Genomic DNA, 20,955 nt, shown 5'->3' on the forward strand with positions numbered 1-20,955 from the left:
ACCACGAAATTAATTCCTGTTGTATTTGTTTATGACAGAATAAAAACCTAGTGAAATTTCTCATCACTCGCGGGCAATTATTTTCCGGATCCAACAACAATTATTTTATTTTAAAATGCAATGCGTTTGGAAATTGCGTTATTCACCGGTATAACACAATGCTCAGGAAAATCACGTAGTAATTGTTACTGTTTCAGCTCTTTCTTATGCATAAAAATCATATCATGAAATAATATTTTGTGCGGTTTCCAATATTTGAAAGTTTTCTGCAATTCAATATAATATTTGCCACAAATGTGGCATTTGAAAAGAAATACCGCGAAAAAATATTATTCTTCATATCGAAAACACACATACACACACACACACTCACTCTCTTTCTCTCTTAACGTTCGTTTGCCGCAACTGTTGCAACTTCAATAATACTGAGGGATGCATTGCGCATGTCAAGAATTGCGCATTGGAGATTGATATTCGAATCCGTTGTATGTACGTCCCCGTCGACAAAGCATCGAGTTTTCGTTGATCAAGTGAGAAATACGATGATAAGTTCATTGCACAGTAGCATATGCTGCGTGAGGCCCGATTACCGCGGTCGGTGGTAGAAATCGAGTTAGGCACCGTGTGCGTCAAAAGCGCGTTTCATTAAGCATATCCATTTCCTCACATAGCGCAGCTTAATACGCTTGCCGCGTTGGTTTACCCCCCCCCTCCCTCCATTTTAATGGAAACGCGCGATGCATAACCAGATACAACTTCCTTGAACATTACAGCCGAGATTTTGGTGTCGGTGATGAAGGGAATCTATCGCTGACACAATATTTCGTAATTAACGTTTACACCCAGCGCGAGTAGGTACATAGTAAGTACTCTAAATTATATACATTTGCACCATGAAGTACGATATTACCAAGTAGATGTAACTTTATAGCCAATTATGGCAAATTTTTAATATTTATGAAATTTGCGCGACCTTAATTAAAAATGATAATTGTTTTTATTATGAATTATTATTATTGTTATAACATTAATTTTATTACATTAATTACATTTTATATTAAATAGTATTTATATATACTATTTTTTCATGGTATACGTGCACGAATAATTTTATCTCTACAGATTTTCAATTTTAATGATACAGGCAACATAATTAATTACGAGATAACAGTTGGCTGACAAAACCACATAGCCTTGTTGCACTTGTTTTTTTTTTGCAAGCCAGGAAATTGATCAATCGATCAAAACGTGTTTACAGCGTTTTAACGTATAGAGAGAGAGAGAGAGAGAGAGAGAGAGAGATTCGTCTAACAGTGACCTGCTTACTCAAGCTGTTAGCACTTTAATTTTTCCTCGCTGCTTCTTGCTTGAACGCTGAATTATTGGACATAATAACGTATTTCTGGTATCTTTACGGTCGAATGATGCGACGATAAGGTTGAATCCATCACGATCGAGTTCTTTCGCAGGGGTCAGCGGCAAGATCCGTATAAATAGCTACCGCGGTTCTCACGAGTGCTCCTTCTTCGTGTGCAGTTCAACAGCCATAAATCACGGCCCGCGGCAAACTGCTCCCGCGGGGTTCGTTGGAACTTACCGCCTTACGTTCATTACTTTTCCGGGCCATTTTATACATCAACCCGCGAACGGTTGCAAAGCAGATTACCACGGCTGAGACGCGACATATTCTCTTTCTCTCCTCTCTCTCTCTCTCTCTCTCTTTCTCTCCAGCGAATTTGCTGAACTCAGATGTAATATCCTCTTCAACCAGAGTCGTGACTTTGTGAGTTTCCCGGAGTAGTCTCGATTTCTCGTAAACAGGCGACACACTAGGCGAGAAGAGGGAGAGTTGCCGCGAGAATAGGACGCAGCTGCAGCGGCAGCTCGTAATCCCGAGTCACGAAATGGACGTAGGGAGGAAAAGGTCTACGGTTTCGACGCGAGACACGGAAGAGAAACGCGGAGAGGAGGGAAGAAGATGCGATACAGAGGAGACGAACTCCATTACGCAACGCGAGAAAATAAGTTAACCATCCGCCGGTTGCCAATAGAAAGACTGGTGTGTCTGAGCAATTCGTCTTGGCTTGACATTCGGCGAACGCCACCAGCTGCGCTTCCCGTGCAAAACACTCCCAAGGAAATATATGTACGTAGCGATACACACGGCCGGCTTTTTATCCCGACGACTTCTCTTTCCCAGAACTTTCGACGGCTGCAAGCTGTTGCCAATATATGGTCGAAGAGATATGTACATAGTCGGCACACATAACGGCTAATAATTTTTTGCGTTTATGTGACGATTTGTTTTAGCTGCGCGACGAGAACGAAAATAGATAAAGGCGTGTTTACAGTGGATTGTAGGATTCAATTTTGATTGAAACTAAACGTTATCACTTGACTAGATTGTTATAATGAAATTCACATGGGAGCTTATTCTGAAAATATGATCTAAACTAGAATAAACCATATTGAAATATGTAAAATATTTATTATAAGTATTACGTTATTATAATGGACGTTTTCAGTTTTCTCAGACAATTATAGCTGCCTCGTAGATTGTATAAATAACGAACCGCAAGTTTCGAGATGAAGATCTGCTATGCATATTCAAAACGATTACATTAACCGCGTACAATCTGTATTTATGAAGCATATATTCTGAAAAGCCTCCTCAAGTGGTTCACGTACAACAATTTAATGGAAATTGCATATTTGATAGAAACCGCGCGATCTCCTGAATGCATGTCACACCCTCGTGTTTAAGCTTGCAGTCTATACCGGATACGGAACGTCACCGACGAGTTACAGCATGAGGAATTTGTCCAGGAGTTGTGCATATACGTTCTATTGAATTTCAAAGGTGGCCCGTTGCAATAAATAAAGTTGCGCGCCGAGGTATTTCGCTCGTGACTTTCGTTGTCGCTGTCGGGAAATTGTGAAATCCTCTGGAAGCTTTCGATATCACCGTCAAGCGCAATCGATATGTTCGATACGCAAAATACTCGCCATTGATACTCGTCAATGGAACGGGCCGAGCTCTTTTAAGTAGAATACGCGCGTATTGTTTTGCACCTTTCCACTTTATAACTCAAAGGAAAAAAAAAAAGCAACGCCCATCGGTCGCGGCTAGATTTGTTTTTCATTTTCCATTGAGCTCGATTTTTGAACTCTATCCACTATATTTCCTCAGACAATGGCGAAAATCTTAAACGACATTCTCACGATTGGTCATGAATAATAGATGAACATACGACTTAACGATCAGACATTGAGAGATCGGGTAACGACAGTGTGTTGCGCTTTCCGTTACTGTTCCTTAAACGTATTTACCAGAAACAGTTGTAGTAAATTCTTTCAATAGCTCAAAGTGCTTGAGAGACGGGCATAACTAGAATGACGATTTTTACGATAGGGTCGACCGGAAATTGAAGCCGCAGTAATCGTAAAGATCTTGAATGAATTCGTTCCAAGTTTCACGAGTGCATCTGATGGAAATACGGTCGCGGCTGGATTAATAAGAACACTTAATGTCGGTTTCGCAATCTTTCTCTGGTTCGACATTTCGACTGTGGAATATTGTATAAGAGTGGAATAATGAAACGAGAAAAAAGTCAAGCTTGATTTCTGATATCTCATTGGACCGGCATTAGTACCGAGATAACTTTTAAGTCCTTTAGAGATTGTAATTTAGTTTAGGGACTTAATAACTGTACTCTAGAGCGAGCTTGTATTTCCTTCTCTTCAAAGTTCTTTTTTGATATTAAACTTCGTACAACAGGATTTAGCGTAAATCAAATTTAACCGCTACTGCAATGTGCTTATAATCCAACTTTGGCGGAATTACGTATACCAAAACAAATAAAATAGAAGTACAGTAATAGCAATGTTTGAATTAAAATATTTTTACATGCATATTAATATTTTTATGTTTAAAATAAGCCACTAGTTTTAGTATAAAGTTAGACAGATTAATTATTTCCGAAAGGCTAAATTTATGTTGATAAATGCAACTCGATGCAAGATCGCTAGTAGTCGTAGTAGCGTTAAGTCAGACATCGCTAACACAACGCAGCCAGTAGTAAGTAATGAAATATAGTCAGTCGCGCGCAGTAGTCAATATCGCCGTAAAGTCAACCGTGAAGTAAACCAATGCGAATGTTTTTACAAATTAAACGTTAAAAATACAGAGAGATCGCACATTTATGTTTTAAATCTTACAGAAATATTGAAGATACTCTTTGTTTTCTGAATTTTTTTTCGTCGAAATGACTTCCAATGGCAGAGCAGAAAAATTATCGCGTAAAAATAAAAATATATTTTTCCGTATACGTCCAACGTTCCGGCCAGTGGGAAAAACGGCCGTGTCGCGAAATGCATTGCATCGCAGAAACGAAAGCGCAAAACTGTATTGCGAGTGCGGGAGAGCTCGTTTATAAAACACTGTGTTGCTTAACGCGGCGCGGCTAGCGCCTCTCGTCTCGCGGGCACACAAATGAGATAAACGTGGCACTTGTATCATTCCGCGCACGTTCCCACGGTTGAGAAGGGATAAAAAAGGGTCGAGCCGATGAACGGGCTAGCGAATCGCGTTCTCTTTCCTTTTTTTCCCCTCTCTCCTTCCACCTCATGCGAAACTGCAACTGCAGCGAGCGGCGCTCTATGCAACGCTAGCATCTCCGAGGCACGGTCATTGCGCCGTACGGTCGACAATTTAAATGACGCTCACGTCGGCAGGAGATTTATAATACGACACGGATGGCTGGCTGTTTCTTCACAGCCGACGCAACCGATAGTAGAAGACACCCCCTTTCCGAGATATAACCGCGAGATATGCACGCGGCGCTCTTTCTTCCCGCCCTTCGTTTGTTTCACGGAAAAGAGTATCGCATCTACGTTTGATATTTTTGATCCTTCTTTAGCAAGTAGACGCGAATTATTTCTCTCGTCTGGAACCGTCATATGCGACATATTTTGCGTCACTGTTTCTACGAAAAAGTTTCTGTAATTCCAAACGTAACTCACGAGCGATCATAAAGAGCCCTGCTATAAAGATTTAATGAACATCTCTGCAATAATCCTCTTGAAAAAAACGCGTTATTACAGTAATTGATATTAAACTGTTTATTTCTTTAAACCGTTTCTTTTTTACCTTTCTTCAGTTTAATTATCTCTGTAGCACTGGCGTGCACTGGTGTTTACATTCTCATAATTCAAAAAAAAAAGGAGTTTTATATAAGCTCTGTGTACTACTGTGTGCACTGGCTGTGTGTACGCGTTTAGGACGTTATCCTGTGCAGTGTCAAAGGTGCGAAAGGTTAATGTGATCTGCTGAAAGTATATTGGAAATAGCAGTATAAATAGCTTCAATCTTCCGTGCAACTGAAGACTACGCGCGAATCCTCTTACGGTTCAATTTACGACTGCAAGTGTATCGCAATGCTTGTCGTGCGGCACGATCCATTTATACTGGAAATGTTCCCGGAACGCGTACGTTACGCAGATAGATGCGCGAGAAGGAATACACAGGCGTCCTACAGGAGTCCGATATAAATTCCGATCAGAAATATCCACTTTGCGGGGAAATTCGGCTGCGTGATTTATTTCGTGGGTTTTCCGCAAAGTGAAATACCCCATTTCAATTTGCGCGAACCGACACGCCGGTCGCATCGTCTATCGTCGCATTATAGCATTGTTGACGAAATTGCGAATAGCGCGTTAAAATCCATTGTTCGACGCCGCAGTGTAATTTTCAATATATTCACATCAATTTCCAGCCGACTGCAAAAAAGCGATACGTTCGACGAGTTTTTGTACGCGAAAAACGAAAATTGCTTGATTTGGATGAAATAACATAATTGCTCACGGAATTGTACAACAATTGTAATATAAGTTTTAATACATAAACAAAAATAGGTCGCTTGATTTTCCGCCGATTAATTGCCGGCCTAAATATCGTGATATAATTTAAGCAGAAACGAGATTAAACTTGTAGATATAATAAAATATTTTCCAAAGAGGTAACTCGAGCATTTAATGAGTACAAAAAGAAAAGCTCGATACTATGAATCATTAAATTTTAATCGCCAAGAACTCCAATACTTCGCACGTATTTTGTATCTTGCAGCCGCCTAACGATGTACAATAAACGAGCTTGAATATAAAAAAACATTGAAAGAATGTACAGTATCTAAAAAATAATCTGTAATAACAACCGCCCTTTATACTTCGTCGCTGGTGATTTCAAAGAAATATTTTTATAAAAATTCTCGTTTATAATTATAGTTTTTAGATTTACGTAAAAAGAGCACTAAAAATAGCAATTCTACTAAAATTTTGCACAGAAATTATTACAATGTACAACGAAGCGTAGCTAAATCTGTCTGTAAGTGAAAATTCTATTTCACCAGATACAATAATCCGATATTTTTAAGAATGAATGAAGAATTTACCGCCTCCACAGGGTTGCGGGTTGTAAGTCTGTCGAGTCTCTCCGTGTTGCACACACGCAAATGTGCTCCTTTTCGGCGTTGCGGTCGATACGTCACGGTAAGAAGAAGATCGAACGATCGAAATACTTGGCAAAGGGGAAAGGCGATATTAAATGCGGGCGGTGCACAGCGCACGTGATATCTATACACTCGCGTGTCGCGTTAAAAATTCAATGTGCACGCCATTGTGGTGATAGCGACGGTAAGCACTGTATACACTGGATGTATCGCGAAGCGACTGTTTCATCCTCTGTGAATTAACAATAGCTGCCCAATGCACTCGAGCTACGCAGAATACATTAATACATACTCATGCAACGAAGGAAAATAGAATAGTTGAATGCAGATCGAAAGTGCGACGATGCTTTTAATATGTATGTATCTATAATGTATTTCCGATGCCTCTGATTTCGCCTCAATGGACGCTCATTCAATGCGACAGAAAATGACAATATAATTTTTATATTAGCCATATATAATGTTGTCATGCGGGATCACGGAACACTAATTTTAGCGAACGATACATAAAACAGAACGATCGTCAGATTAATTTTGTTAGGTACTAAAATTAATATGTAAAGCCAGAAAAAGTTAAGCTACGAGGCATCACCACGCAGATGATGATAAAAATAGCTCATAAATTCTTACCCTGTATCACGGAATAAAAGTGACGATTGCCCCCGGGAAGGGAAGTGGCAAAACTCATTTACGATGCTAATTACTTCGAACAATTAATTAACTCAGTTGTATCAAACTGAATAGAACTTATCGGTCTGCTCGCTTGAGAGGTTCATTTTATATACTCAAGCGTGGTGCGTCCTCGATACTTTGCATAAAAGGGAATAGTAGCAAGATGCTAATTACCTTCCTATGTAGCAAAGTTTCGTCAGGAATATTGAGCTTCTCGCGGAAAATATTATTACCCCTTAATCGTGGCTTTCGATAAACATCACGTCCCTTGTGCCGCCTCGAAAACACTTGTAATTAAATGATTGCGCCACGCGGATTCGGCGAGAGACGCGAAGCAGACACATGGTACGCTAAAATCTTGCGCAAGACAGGCAGACCAGTCCTAGCTTCGCGGTGCCGCGTGGTCCCCATTTATTTTCAACTGTCAATAAAACGCAAATAAATTCCCGCTGGTTGCCGTAGCTAAATATATTTCGTTCCGAATACCTCTATATCCCCGGTAACAGTCCCTGAGTTTTGTTCGCGACAAGGGATTACGCGTTGAAAATTCGGCATTTTCGTTTCGCGTTTCTCTCCCCCCTCCCCTCCTCTCTCACTCTATCTCTCTCGCAAAAACGAGAAATGCAAAGGTATTCCATACATCATACATGTTAATAAGCGTTATCAGCGATAAACTCTCAATGATTTATATTAATAAGAATTTTCCTATCCATTTTGAGATCTTATGAATCCATGTATGATATTAATATTCTGTATTAATATTAATATTATTTCTTCATAAACAGAAATGTAACGTTTTTTAGTGACTTATATTTATTCAAATCGCATACAAAATGTTAATATAAAATAATCTCATTTCTTTCGTAATTAAAATATTAAAATTTACAATAACGTTTCAAGCCAACAATTTTGAATTTTGAAATTTTGACTTCAGATTTGGATTTAGCGATCCAAAAAACCTCTTATTCTCCCTAAATTCTCCATGCTGACAAAGAGATTAAACAGATAGTATTAAATATTTTTTTAACCTTACATTTTAATAATGAAATCTCTATCAATATACGCGTGTAAACGTCGTTTGCATATCAACGTTGCAAAGCAATATATTAATTTACTATACAAACATTTAAACGCGTCTCTTCAATTCTTACGTCATAGAGGCGTAGTCAATAATCGTAACAGTTGTGGCATGATGATAACAGAAATTAATATAAGTTTGTATCGCGTTCGCACAACGTACCCTCACGATATGTCCACATTATAACATAATAGAGAATGCAGTGCCAGCGTCTGCAGCCGAAAACTTTGCTACGTGATTTGTTAACGAGATGAAGCTGCACGATGCGATTTAACTTTCCTATGATGAGGAGACGTAACAGCAAAGCATTATTTGCAATAAAATCAATGTGCACGTGAATCAAGTACGTTGAAGTTAAACATTTTAAATATGATATGATGAAAATATCCGACAAATTCGAGTGCAAAAATGAAAATTCCATTTAAACACATACTGCAGTAGAAATTTTAATCGTAGGTACAGCAGCATTTGCAGATAATTGTACATATAAAATATCTATATAATTTAAAACTATTACCGTACGAAGCGCCTGTGTATTTACAAAGCTGCGGAATATACGGTAACGCCTGACGAGCGCGACGAAGCGTGCATTGAAGCAATTGAAGCCAGAATTAACGTCCTGGAAAATGTTGAAAATCCAGTGATGATAAACGTCAATTTGCTTACAATGGACAGACTTTCCTCCTCGTTGCATCGAAAAAAGATTGTCATCGAGCGCTTTAGAAAATTCATGGAAAATTGTAGATTGCGTCAAAATGGTGTTTGTGATATTTCCTCGAATCAAATTTTAACGCACGAATTTATATTAGAGCGCACCGTGAGCTCATTTCGCGTAAGAAGTGATAAGAGCGAAACCATGATAATAACGGAAACTAGATGAAATCCACCGAGACTCGCTCTTGTCAATTAAAACAAAGCACAGTGCGTATCGTGAGATTACATGAAGACATTACGTTTCAGAAACTCTCGGAGAAGGAATTTCTTCGCGCAAAGGTACAGGGAAGAAAATGCAGATGGGGCGTAAACGAGAACAGGAGAATGCAGAATCTTTAATACCGATTCGCAAAGCCGAGATTTCGGAATTATTCGCATTCACGACGAAACTAAATCGCTTTACAAGGAGGAACATTACCTTCGCGCCGTTGCATCAAAAGAAGAGAATTTCAGGCAGTAAAATATTCCCCGCGACGAGCCATTTTCCCAGATGTAGTTTATCACGACGGTTACTTTCCTCCGTCAGGCAGCGTAAACTCGATTTAAATATTTTTCTCCCTGGCAAAATCATTCACGTGAAACGGCATGAGTTTGAAACGCGCAGAAGCTAAACTGTCCAAAGCCTTTGAACTTTTACGGTCGTTAATCGGTGCAGTGCAGCGCATCCGCTCTCTCATCATTTTCCTGAACTACCTAGAGCGGCCCTACGATGAACACGCCCAGAGGACGCTTCGGCTCCAGGCAACCGCAAAACCGCGAGCGAAGGCTTATCGAGTTAAGCCTGGCCGAAATCACGGCTCGCCGCGTCTCGCCCCGGGGGCCACAGATATCTTGAGATACTGCCGAAATATTCGGCAATTCCACTTGCGAGCGAGAGAGAAAATCGATGTCGATCTTCGCAGTACAACTAAGCGTGATGGGTAATAAAGATACGAGCGGGAAAGGGGAAAGCCGAAAGGGAGAGAACGTTGAGAATTCTCCAATTAAACCCGATGCCCTACCAATTTTGTGTGTGTGCGTGCGTGCGTGCGTGCGTGTGTGTGTGTGTGTGTGTGTGTGTGTGTGTGTGTGTGTGTGTGTGTGTCAGTCATATACAATAAATTATAACTATATTATATATAATAAAATTGTATATAATACAGTTACATAGTATACATATTATATTTAAAAAATATTTTTTATTTAGTATATACTTATTATTACATAATTTTATCTACCAGAGAAAAAATGGAAGGTATACAAAATCTAACAAATGTATAGGCCACTTTAGAAGAGAACGTGGAATACAGCGCTTTGATGTTAGAACTGTTATTCAATTTGAAATTTAGGCAGTTAAAAGAATTGTATCTTGTGTGTATTAAAGCTGCCATGAGATGGATATTTGTGGAACAAGTATGTAATCTCTGTTATTGCATCATAAATTGATAATGTGGCAATTAAAATAAAAGGAAAAAATAGATATGATAAAAGAAATGACTCAAAAATTTAATTGAAATTTCTGGCATAGGTGTCCGTGAAGGCTTTAGCGCTTCTATGAAGCGTGATGATCGATTATTTCCGTACCGACATTTATGGCAATTATATTTTCTTTTGTCGAGATAAAAATTTCGCCAAAGTTACAAAAAAAAAATAGAAGAGTTAGATCCCTCTGTTTTTATACTAAATTCAGAAAATATATTGTTTATCTGCGGAACTCTTTCTAGAACTATTATAGAACTATAGATCTTTAAAAATCCAACAAGAATTAGGGCGGAAACTTTCGTAGGACAAAGTGAAACGCTGCGTGAAGTTAACGTCACTTTGCACTAAGTGATTTTTTTGCTTTAATTCGACCAGAACTATGAGTTTAACCTATCAGGAACTGTAGAACTATTGAAAAGGAACCCAGAACTCTCAATAATTAATGAGTTTCCACAATATGATATGCCAACTTCACACACACTTATCAATTTCCTTCAACCTTCTCTATCACTTTTTTTCTCTCTCTTTGCTTACGACTTCACGCAAACTCCATCCCCTCTATGATATTCGTTATTCTAGAATCCACCGTGTCTTTTTTCTCCGCATTTCCGTCCTTTCTTTTGTTATCTAGTACACTCTGCCGCCCACGACAGAAATCTAAATCCCCACCTCGATAGCACGGATACTCCGGTAGTAATTCCGGATTTGTAAATCGTTTTACGTGGCAGCATTTTTTGCTCGCCGCTGAATAAATTGCGTTCAGGTACATCTCAATGGCCGGATAAAGCTGTTAGAATCGTTAGTCTGCCTGACTATCTCAATCACCAGAATCTCCCGTTGTTTCTAAAAAAAAAAACTGCTCTAGAAATTTTAGAAAATTTAACGCTAGAGATTTCGTAGGATATATTTGCTACATAGATAACATTGTGATGTTGATTTACGTCGTGATATTTTTTTAAGCTGGCAATAATTTATTTAAAAAACTCACAACGTTTCAGCCAGACGGCCTTTCTGGTCCTTTTTAAGTAAATCTAAAATTACAGCGAAACATGCAATTAGCAATTTCAATATAGGGCCAGAAAGCGTCTAGCCAAAACATTGTTTTCGTCTTATTAATAAATTATTGCCAGATTAATCATTATCAAGAATTCTATTATTATTTCTTTACTGCTAGCAACTCTACAAATTCCACTAGAAGTTTTTTTAAACATTTTATTTGATATTTAGAAAAAAAAGTTGAAAAATTTATATCGCCCGATGCAAAAATACAATTTGATGACCGACTGCGATTGCACCGTAATCGCGATACAAAATCAATGTTTTACACACAGCGCACGTTCTTGAAATACCACCGTACCCTTTCGAAAAGTAATCGAAGCACTGCACTCGAAACGCTGCGTAGGTAGCATAAGTCCGATAAGATGGGTTCGCGACGAAATCTCATTTTTATCCGATGAATGCACTTCCGGGATAATGTGCGTGCGCGCGTGAGCGGGTAGCGTGTGTAAGAGCGGCCAAAAAAAAAAAAGGAGAAATTGATAGAAGGGAAATGGGACAGGGCGGTGGCGGAAAATAGGGTGGGCTGCGATAGGACGGGTCGCGTGTGTAGGCCAGAATCCGGGGTGTTCCGGGAGGGAACCGGGACGCGCGGAACGTGATTAATCGATGTTACCGAGCTAGACGTAGCGAAAGAGGGCGCCGTGACAAAGGTCGACTTCGCCATGGCGCCTCCACGCATAGCGCCATCGGATTACCGGGACGGTAACGAGTTAACGACGAAGGCCGGCTCTCGTCGACACGACGCAGGCCATTACCCATGACAAATACTGCGCTATGACGTTGACTTTTTCTTTCCATCCGCTACGCTTTCCAACCACCTCTCTCTTTCTCCCACCCCCCATTTCCTCCTTCCGCCCTCCCGCCCATCTTCGTATCATTCCGCGTCAGTCGAGGCGACACCGAGCTGCGAAAATGAATTTTTGCTTGGCAACGGACTTTTGTGCGCCACGGAGACGCTAAGCCCGGCCATTAGCGCGACCCGTATCTCATGCCAGTCGCAGGATCGCCGGTCGAGCTTTCTTATGGTGTACCTTAGAAACGAGGGATTTGCCTGGAATAGGCAATCCCTGGTCTCACTTCCAAACGAACAGTAGCGTCAATTGATCAATAAATCCGTCGTTTCTTTGGATTTACATTTAGCCGACTTTAGTCCTATAAGCGGTAAAGTGCGTATTTGAAAAATGTTCATGTAACATATATTGTATCGTTGTAAAACAAAGAAATGAATTTTACAATAAAGCTGATTCAAAGAAGTAGTCGCGTGACTTTTCATCAAGATGCCTTGAATTTTGTGAGGTTCCGTTGCAAAATCATGCATGATTTACATGCAAATCGACAGGTTGTCGGATAAATTAATAAATCAATAAACAACGCCTAATACAGCACTTTTTAATAGCAATTTTCAAGTCCACGATTTAAAATTGAGTTGAGAAATGTTATCGTAAAAATCTGCAGCAATACACATACAGTATTTTCAATAGAATTTCTTAATTATTAATAAAACTACATCGTCTACACTCACTATATATGGAAGTTCCTGAAAATCTTAGCGGTGCTATCACGATGATTTCATGTTATTATCCTTAATATATGAAAAAATTGAGGAGAAGGGGAACGTTCACGGTATAATTGAAAATACCAAAGCGCACTTGAAAATGTCGATAAATCCCTGATACCGCTTCGACCGTGGTCGTGACGCAAACCCGATTCGAGAAATACGAACGAAGTTGAATGAGATGGGCGAGAACAAGTACAGCCCGATGATGGCAAACGGGGAATGAACAAGAGACTGAATGGGGTAACCGCGTGTAACACATATATCGTTGATTTGATGAATTTCAACTCTATCGCACGCAAATAAACAGAGAAGAGAGAGCACTGCAAAACCAAGTGTGTAATATAAGTGTGTAACTGTGCACAATTACACATTTATATATGTAAAATTACATATAGTGTAATTTTATGTGTAATTCAGTTTTCTGTGTAAAAATAACACACTATACTGCGTAAAAATAATAAATTTACACATTTGACCGTTTAGAAGTACCGTTTGACCGTTTCCACATTTAAATGTGAAAACATGTATCTCCAAATAATTCAAATGTGTAAAAGTACAGGCACAATATAACTTAACACATTTAAATCTTGTTATACATGAGTTTCACATATAATTAACAAAACTAAGGGCATAATATAAGTATATAATATAACTTATTGTTATGTGTGTGTGTGTGTGTGTGTGTAAATCTGATACTTCGATTTTACGGAAGCATTGGCTACTTTGACGACTTCTGGCTATTTTAAGACATTCGTCAAAATATTACACGATTTGTTGTAAATTTTGACGACAATATATTGGCGATTTTGACGACAGCAACAAAAAATTTTAAAAAGTCAACAATGATTAAAAAGAAAAGCATTACATATAAAATTATATATATACATAAACGTACAACGATTTCGAAAACAAAATCAAATAACATTATTTTTTATTTTAATAATATTGTTATGTATAAGAGTATTAATAAATATCCCATAATTAGACACTACTGTTAGAAAACGTAAAATTTTAACGTCTGATCACATTGCAATGTAAACGACAAAATTTTTCCTGCAAAAATTTTGTCCCTTATATCCCGACAGCCAGTAGAAAATATTGACGTCCAACAAAAACTATTCTATTCATTGCTATCGGTGTTTAGAAATCGGTGGTTAGAAATTAATATACAAAAATGTTGAAGATAATAAATTTCCCATTAGAAAAGAGTGACGACGCGTAGACATTGCAACGTAAACATCAAAATTTTACCCGCTAAAACTTTATTCGCTTGTACCTCGACAACCAATAAAAAATATTGACGCTTAATAAAAACTATTCTATTCGTACCAATCGGTGTTATGGAGATATAGAAAACAGCAGTTAAACGGATCTTGGCGCAGGCGCGTAATACGGCTATTAAGTTTCCGTGAGAAAAAGCGGAAGAGTAAGGACCGTTGAGCCTTGTGACGTGATCCTGTGACAAAAATGGCCGCCGTTCTACCGGTTATTGCAAAAATGGTTATCTTGAGCACATGTTCCTCACTTGTCGAGAATGATGCGTTGAAGCTCGAGTTTGAAAATCATGGTCACGATTTCGACGGAGCAAATTTTAGTTGAGCTCTAACTCATAAAGCCACGTTGTAATTGTATGGCTGATGATGAGCTCGCAAATACCAATGATATTGTGTGATATAGCGACGACACGTCTCCGCGTATGTCGTTAAGATCCTGTAGCGGTGACCGCCGATAATGAGACGATCGTCGACACGGTTATGAGGATGCCGATACGATTCCATAACACTGTTTACTCTTGAAACTGAGACGAGCATCGATATGGCTATGTTGATCCCGATACGATTCCTCTGCAACACTGCTCACTCTTGAAACTGAAATGAGCGTTGACACGGCTATGTTGATGCCGATACGATTCCTCTGCAACACTGCTCATTCTTGAAACTGAGACAATCATCGACACGGCTATGTTGATGCCGATACGATTCCTCTGCAACACTGCTCATTCTTGAAACTGAGACAATCATCGACACGGCTATGTTGATACCGATACGATTCCGCAACACTGCTTACTGTCGGAATTGAGGCGAGCATCGATATGGCTATCTTGATCCCGATACGATTCCTCTGCAACACTGCTCACTCTTGAAACTAAAATGAGCGTTGACACGGCTATGTTGATGCCGATTACGATTCCTCAGCACTGCTCACTCTTGAAACTGAGGCGAGCGTCGACATGGCTATGTTGATGCCGATACAATTCCGCAACACTGCTTACTGTCAGAACTGAGCAAGCGTCGACATGGCTATGTATATTGATGCCGATACGATTCTGCAATACTACTCGTCACTCTTGAAATTGAGACGAGCGTCGACACGACTATGTTGATGCCGCTATGAACCCGCATACATATTGCAACGCCAAAATTTTTTGCGCCAAAACTTTAACCGCTTATATCTCGACAGTCAATGAAAAATATTGACGCTTAGTAATAACTATTTTGTTTCTTCTAATCGGTTACAAAGAGATAAACGCATTAAATATTTCAAGATAATAATTCTCAATTAAAAAGATGTAACAACACGTACACATTACAATGTAAACGCAGACAGCATATAACTACAAAACCAATAAAAAATATTGTCGCATAATGAAAGCACTCAATTTGCATAAAATTAAATATTCTTTTATTCCGTTAAAAAATTTTTTTAAATTCTTTTTTCTTTTATTCTTTTTTTTCTTTTATTCTTTTTTTCTTGTATTCTTTTTTTTTTCTTGTATTCTTTTTTCTTTCATTCTTTTTTCTTTCATTCTTTTTTCTTTCATTCTTTTTTCTTTTTTAAAATATTCTTTCATTCTTTTTTGTTCTTTTCTTTTTTATCTTTAATTTTTTTTCTTTTATTCTTTTACTTGCAAAAGAGAAAGAGAAGAAAATAAAATTTAAAACATAAGTCTACGACATTTGTGCATTTAAAAAACGTAATTAAAAATATTTTTTCAAAATCTTACATCTTATTCATTCTTTCTCCCGTCTCTCTTTCTTCTCGCAAAAATATACATAGATACTCGGAAAAAACAGTCTGGTTGGTCGACACATAAATCTGGTTATACCAGATTTTATAGTAAAATATAAAGCAACTAAATATGTGTTTGCTGCAACCGTAGCTATTGTTGAATAACTTGTGATGCAGCAGTAACTACACTTGATTGTTCGAACCAGACTATTTCTTGATGCTACAACTACTAATAAAAATTAATTATTCACATTTTGAATGATTGTTAGTAATCATTTTTATCATTAGCCAACGTTCATGCGCACTATTACTGTGCACGCGAGCAACACGACACGATGGGTCTGTTCGCGTCACATGCCCCGACGTGCTCCTATTCACCTCAACGCACTCCAATATATTGATTCCGATGACGCCAACCTATTAGAGTGCGTTAGAGTGAGTAGAAGCATGTCGGGGCATAGCGACGCGAACAAACCAGATGACTTCACTCGCATTAGAATTAGACACGTTTGTATATCCTGTAACCGAAACACCGAGTCACTTCAACGCCGATGAGCACCATTACTGTGCACGCAACGTTCGCGAACCAAGCGTTTCACATGTACACATCTCTATAGTTGTGTGCGTAGCGAATCGCTTTTGTTTTTCGGCATTGTTGCTTTATAGTATAGTATCCTGATTAATACAACTATACAGATAATTAGTTTATCCGTGGAAAAGAAGTCTCAACTATGTACTAGTTACTATAACCAGATTTCGCGACAACTATATTGATATAGTTGACATACTACAGTCAAAAGTTATATTAATTTAGTTATCTTTAAACAATGACCATAAGCATAATTATCGTTTAAAGATAACTAGATGATGCAGCCATACTGCTTACAACGAAATATTTCTGGTTATGTGAATTAAATTTTTTTTCCGTGTACATATTTTTCATTGCCTTTCTTTTTATATTTCCTATTATACACATGTTATGACATCATTGGACGCTATTTGTCAATCGTAAATGTATATGTGTCGAATATTATAACGACACTTCTGTGTTGTTATAATATTCATTTCATATAAAATAAAAATGTCGTCTTATTAACAATAATATATATTATTGTATATAATTTTGTACTGTCGTTGAAGTAGCACATACTTACTAGTGTATAAAATATTAAAAATATTGATAATGCATACATCAGAATGTTAATGCATCCTAATGTATGCAATAAAATGTGATAGTTTCTTGATATTATCAAAATAACCGATTCACACACACACGCGCGCGCGCATGTTACATTTGGAAAAGATATATTTTATCCATAAAATTCAACATGATCAATAAACGGTATTAATAAACACAGTAAACATAATTAACCATAAGAACATAGAAAAAAAATTATAAAAAAGTTACCGTGACGTTATAAACCGTGTGCAAACTTTTCAAGTGTAAATTTATAAGAGAATAAAAGAAAAATTACTATTTGTTATGCACAATTTCAAATAAATCGATTAATTTAAAAAAAAACTGAATAAAATATCTAATTTAGTACAGTCAAATATTTACAAAAAGGAATGTTTTACTTGTGGCGAAAAATTAATGGCGCATAATTAAGTATAAAATTTAATCTGTACGTATTCATACGTATCGCAGAAGTATTAAGCAATGCTAAACGTGACTATCACCTGTATTAAATTGGAAATTTTTTTTTTATATAGTGGAAGCACAAAAAATTTTTCCGTAGTGTAGTGAGATAATATAAATTTAAAACATTTTAAATATATAATTTAATGTATAAACGTGTAAAAGTACGCAGAAGAGTGTGTACAATTACACAGATACAGACGAATATACAACGCGTAAAAAATGACATGAGTTTACATACCTAAGTATGTAAAAACTACACTTGGTTTTGCAATGAGAGAAAGAAAAAGAAAAAATTGTTCAATTGTGAAATGCTACTTAATTTTGTGTTCAGCATCAACATTTTTTACTAATGACATATTCTTTGACATTTTCTTGCCGAAATTGAACGGAAGAAGCAATTATGGAATTAGTTAACATCGGAAATAAAAAGCTTCAAACCAGTTTAGTTTTAAGATTTTAAATCGTGGACAAAAAACTCGTAATTAAATAAATTTTAAGCCAACTTTTTGTTTGAACATAAATTAAATTCGAAGGTTATTTATATAAAAATATATATAAAGCAACTTAGAAAGTGGAAGTTTCAATGAAAATAAATTTTAGATGTATCAAAGAACTCTTCCGTAACAAAAATAGCGATGCTTCTGCGACTGGCTTTATTTTAAATTTCTAGTCACGAAAGTAGGCGGCAGCTTTCGATTAAAAGCAAGATAAATAAACCAGTAAATTTACATGTTATTAAGATCTGAAAGTGACAGAATGCAAACTTGGGTACGAAACGCGATACGAAAAGATTTTTAATTTTCGAGCTGCAATTTGCTTTGACGAGTCGTTTCATTTCACGTCTCGATATATACATAATTCCCCCTTTTCCTCAAATAAAAAAAAAGAATTAAAAATCCCGAAAAACGTTCATGTACATCCATGTAACGTGGCTAGTCGTTCACATGTATATGGTTTTATATTTGTATAACATGACGAACAACCCAACCTCGCGCTTTTGACGTCACGCTTGCACACGTACGAGCCACACGGTAATATTTACGGCGATATGAAAAGCGTAGGTAAAAGAAAGAAAAATTTTCGTGCAAGTAACATTGTAGCCGCAAACTGTCGGGACTATATAGTAACGATTTTTTTTTTTGCGCAACTTTGCGACTTGAAGTTTTCTGCGCGGGTGGATGCGCGCGCTCGCGACGGAGAGGAACGCCATTTCATTAGCGATGCGATGCCGCCTCCCATATCCATTCACTTACGATACACAGACGCTTTCACAGACGAGCTTTATTACGAACTTTGTCGGCGAGATAACGAAGGAGAGATAGACGCGAGAAACACGCTTCCACGCTTTCCACGTGCTGCGCGCGGAACCGTGCAGACCTACGCGGCGCGATACACGCGGCTCCTCTCCATAGTCGTACAGCATAAAAATAGAATCTATAAAAAAACCAAAGTTTTATGATGTTTGCAACCGCGACGCGATGTTTATTTCATACTTCACGCGATACTTCACGCTAACTAGCGCGCGGCGCAGCCTGAATGATTCGTTACTACGTACCGCGTGATGTTTTCTATGAAACGGTAAAAGGATGTCAGACTTCTCTGACGCAATAGCTTCGTTAAAAATAAAAACAAAAAAGAAGATAACCCCCTATGTACACGTTCTCGTGTATGTAAATTACATACGGGCCTCAAATGGGAAGAAGTTATACGATTTATATTTCTATTCAGTAAAAGCAAATGTAAAATTGTTATAATAAATAACTCGCGCGGTTTCCGCTTAATGGTTATAACGAAAGTTGTAACGAAAGTTCTCGCTCAAAAAGCTCCTGTACATTTCATTCATCAATTATCATCAATTGCGAAAGTATAGACGCAAATAACAAAGGCTCGAAAATTGGAGCGTAATTAAAATTACGTATGGATTCATGTTCTACGTTCACTTGCTTCTGCCTACTTACACGTGACAATTCCAGATCCGAGAGAGTACGAATGAGTTAAAAATGATTTGTGCGAGCGCGCGGAATTAAACGGATCGGCGCGACGTACAACGGCGGAGCGCGATTTAAATTGGGATGCACGGTTGCAGCGGCGGATTCGGAAACGGACAAAGGCGATCGCTCGCAGCCGACAGTTAAATCGATGAAACGATGCCACTGCTCTCATTGATTAGAATCCGGTTGTTCAGCCTATGGCGCGGCACGTCCGAATTGAGCCGCAAACTCACGAAACCGCGAACCAAACGAGTATCAGCCAGCGACTGCGTGCTCGATTGTGCGCGTGAGCTTGAACGTTGTGTCACAACGACGACCGACGGCGACGTGTGTCGCGTACACGTATGACGCGTATTCAAGCCGACGTACACGATAACGCGCCGTGCGCAACGGTTATGTAAATTGAATGGCGACGCGGTGCAAACGTATCGACGGCGCCGCTCGAGAGAGCGAAGACGGGAGACCTAAAGTGCTGCGCGCCCTTAATGCCATATCTGAATCAACAAACGAAATGGACACCCGACCTGGAATGCTGGAAAGGCGAACGACCGAACTGCAGGGGACAGGATCTGCACGGTGGAGAGACTCCTCGGGTGGTATCTCGTTTGCCATCGCAATATTTCTTTGTTTATTCGCCCTCCCCCGACGGGAGAAGACGTCCACACGATACTTCCGACGTTTTCCCACTCGAGCGGCAGCCCGGACGTTTTCCTTGCTCTCGAAGTCGCGTTGAATCTGATTACACGGTGTACACGAAACGAGACGTGGAAGTAGAAAAAAAACTGTTCGTTCGACGATACCGTTCGCTCTCCGGATATGCCAGATAATACTCGTTATTTTAAGATTGATCTCAGCTGAGAATACTCGGTGGAAATAAAACGCGATAGTAAGACCCCGCGCGCTATCGCGTAATTTATATGCATGACTGCGAGACGGTATTACCCTGAATCCAAAATATGCTGCGAAAATGTCCGATATTACTTGGAAAAAGACCCGACAGTATCCGTTCCGCGTATGAATATTTAGAAAATATACATTCTGTTTAGAATTTCATCAATTTAATAATATTACAAAATTTCTATTATGACAATGATGTAAATAAAATTTTTCTCTCCCCAAATACTGAAAAAAATTTTTCAATCAAGAATTCTTTTTTATAATTAAATAAAAATAAGAAATCAAATTTTACAAAAACAATTCAGGCATTAGAAATTAAAAAAAAATCCATATTTTAATCATACTTTTTTAACGTAATATATTATAAT

General features: G+C 38.3%; 1 protein-coding gene and 1 long non-coding RNA gene across 11 annotated transcripts in view; one reads left to right on the forward strand and one right to left on the reverse strand.

Moving 5' to 3' along the window:
- LOC105831026 (neurobeachin) overlaps positions 1 to 20,955 on the forward strand; it is a 348,598-nt gene that overhangs the window by 167,406 nt on the left and 160,237 nt on the right. The gene's annotated exons all lie outside the window — the stretch shown is intronic.
- On the reverse strand, positions 1,204 to 20,803 carry LOC114254648. The gene is made up of 2 exons (XR_003625952.2): positions 19,658 to 20,803; positions 1,204 to 11,274 (listed from the first exon to the last, which is right to left on the reverse strand). It is a non-coding gene; the product is annotated as an uncharacterized LOC114254648 (long non-coding RNA).

The sequence above is a fragment of the Monomorium pharaonis genome, chromosome 1, assembly GCF_013373865.1.
Source record: "Monomorium pharaonis isolate MP-MQ-018 chromosome 1, ASM1337386v2, whole genome shotgun sequence".
Taxonomy (NCBI): domain Eukaryota; kingdom Metazoa; phylum Arthropoda; class Insecta; order Hymenoptera; family Formicidae; genus Monomorium; species Monomorium pharaonis.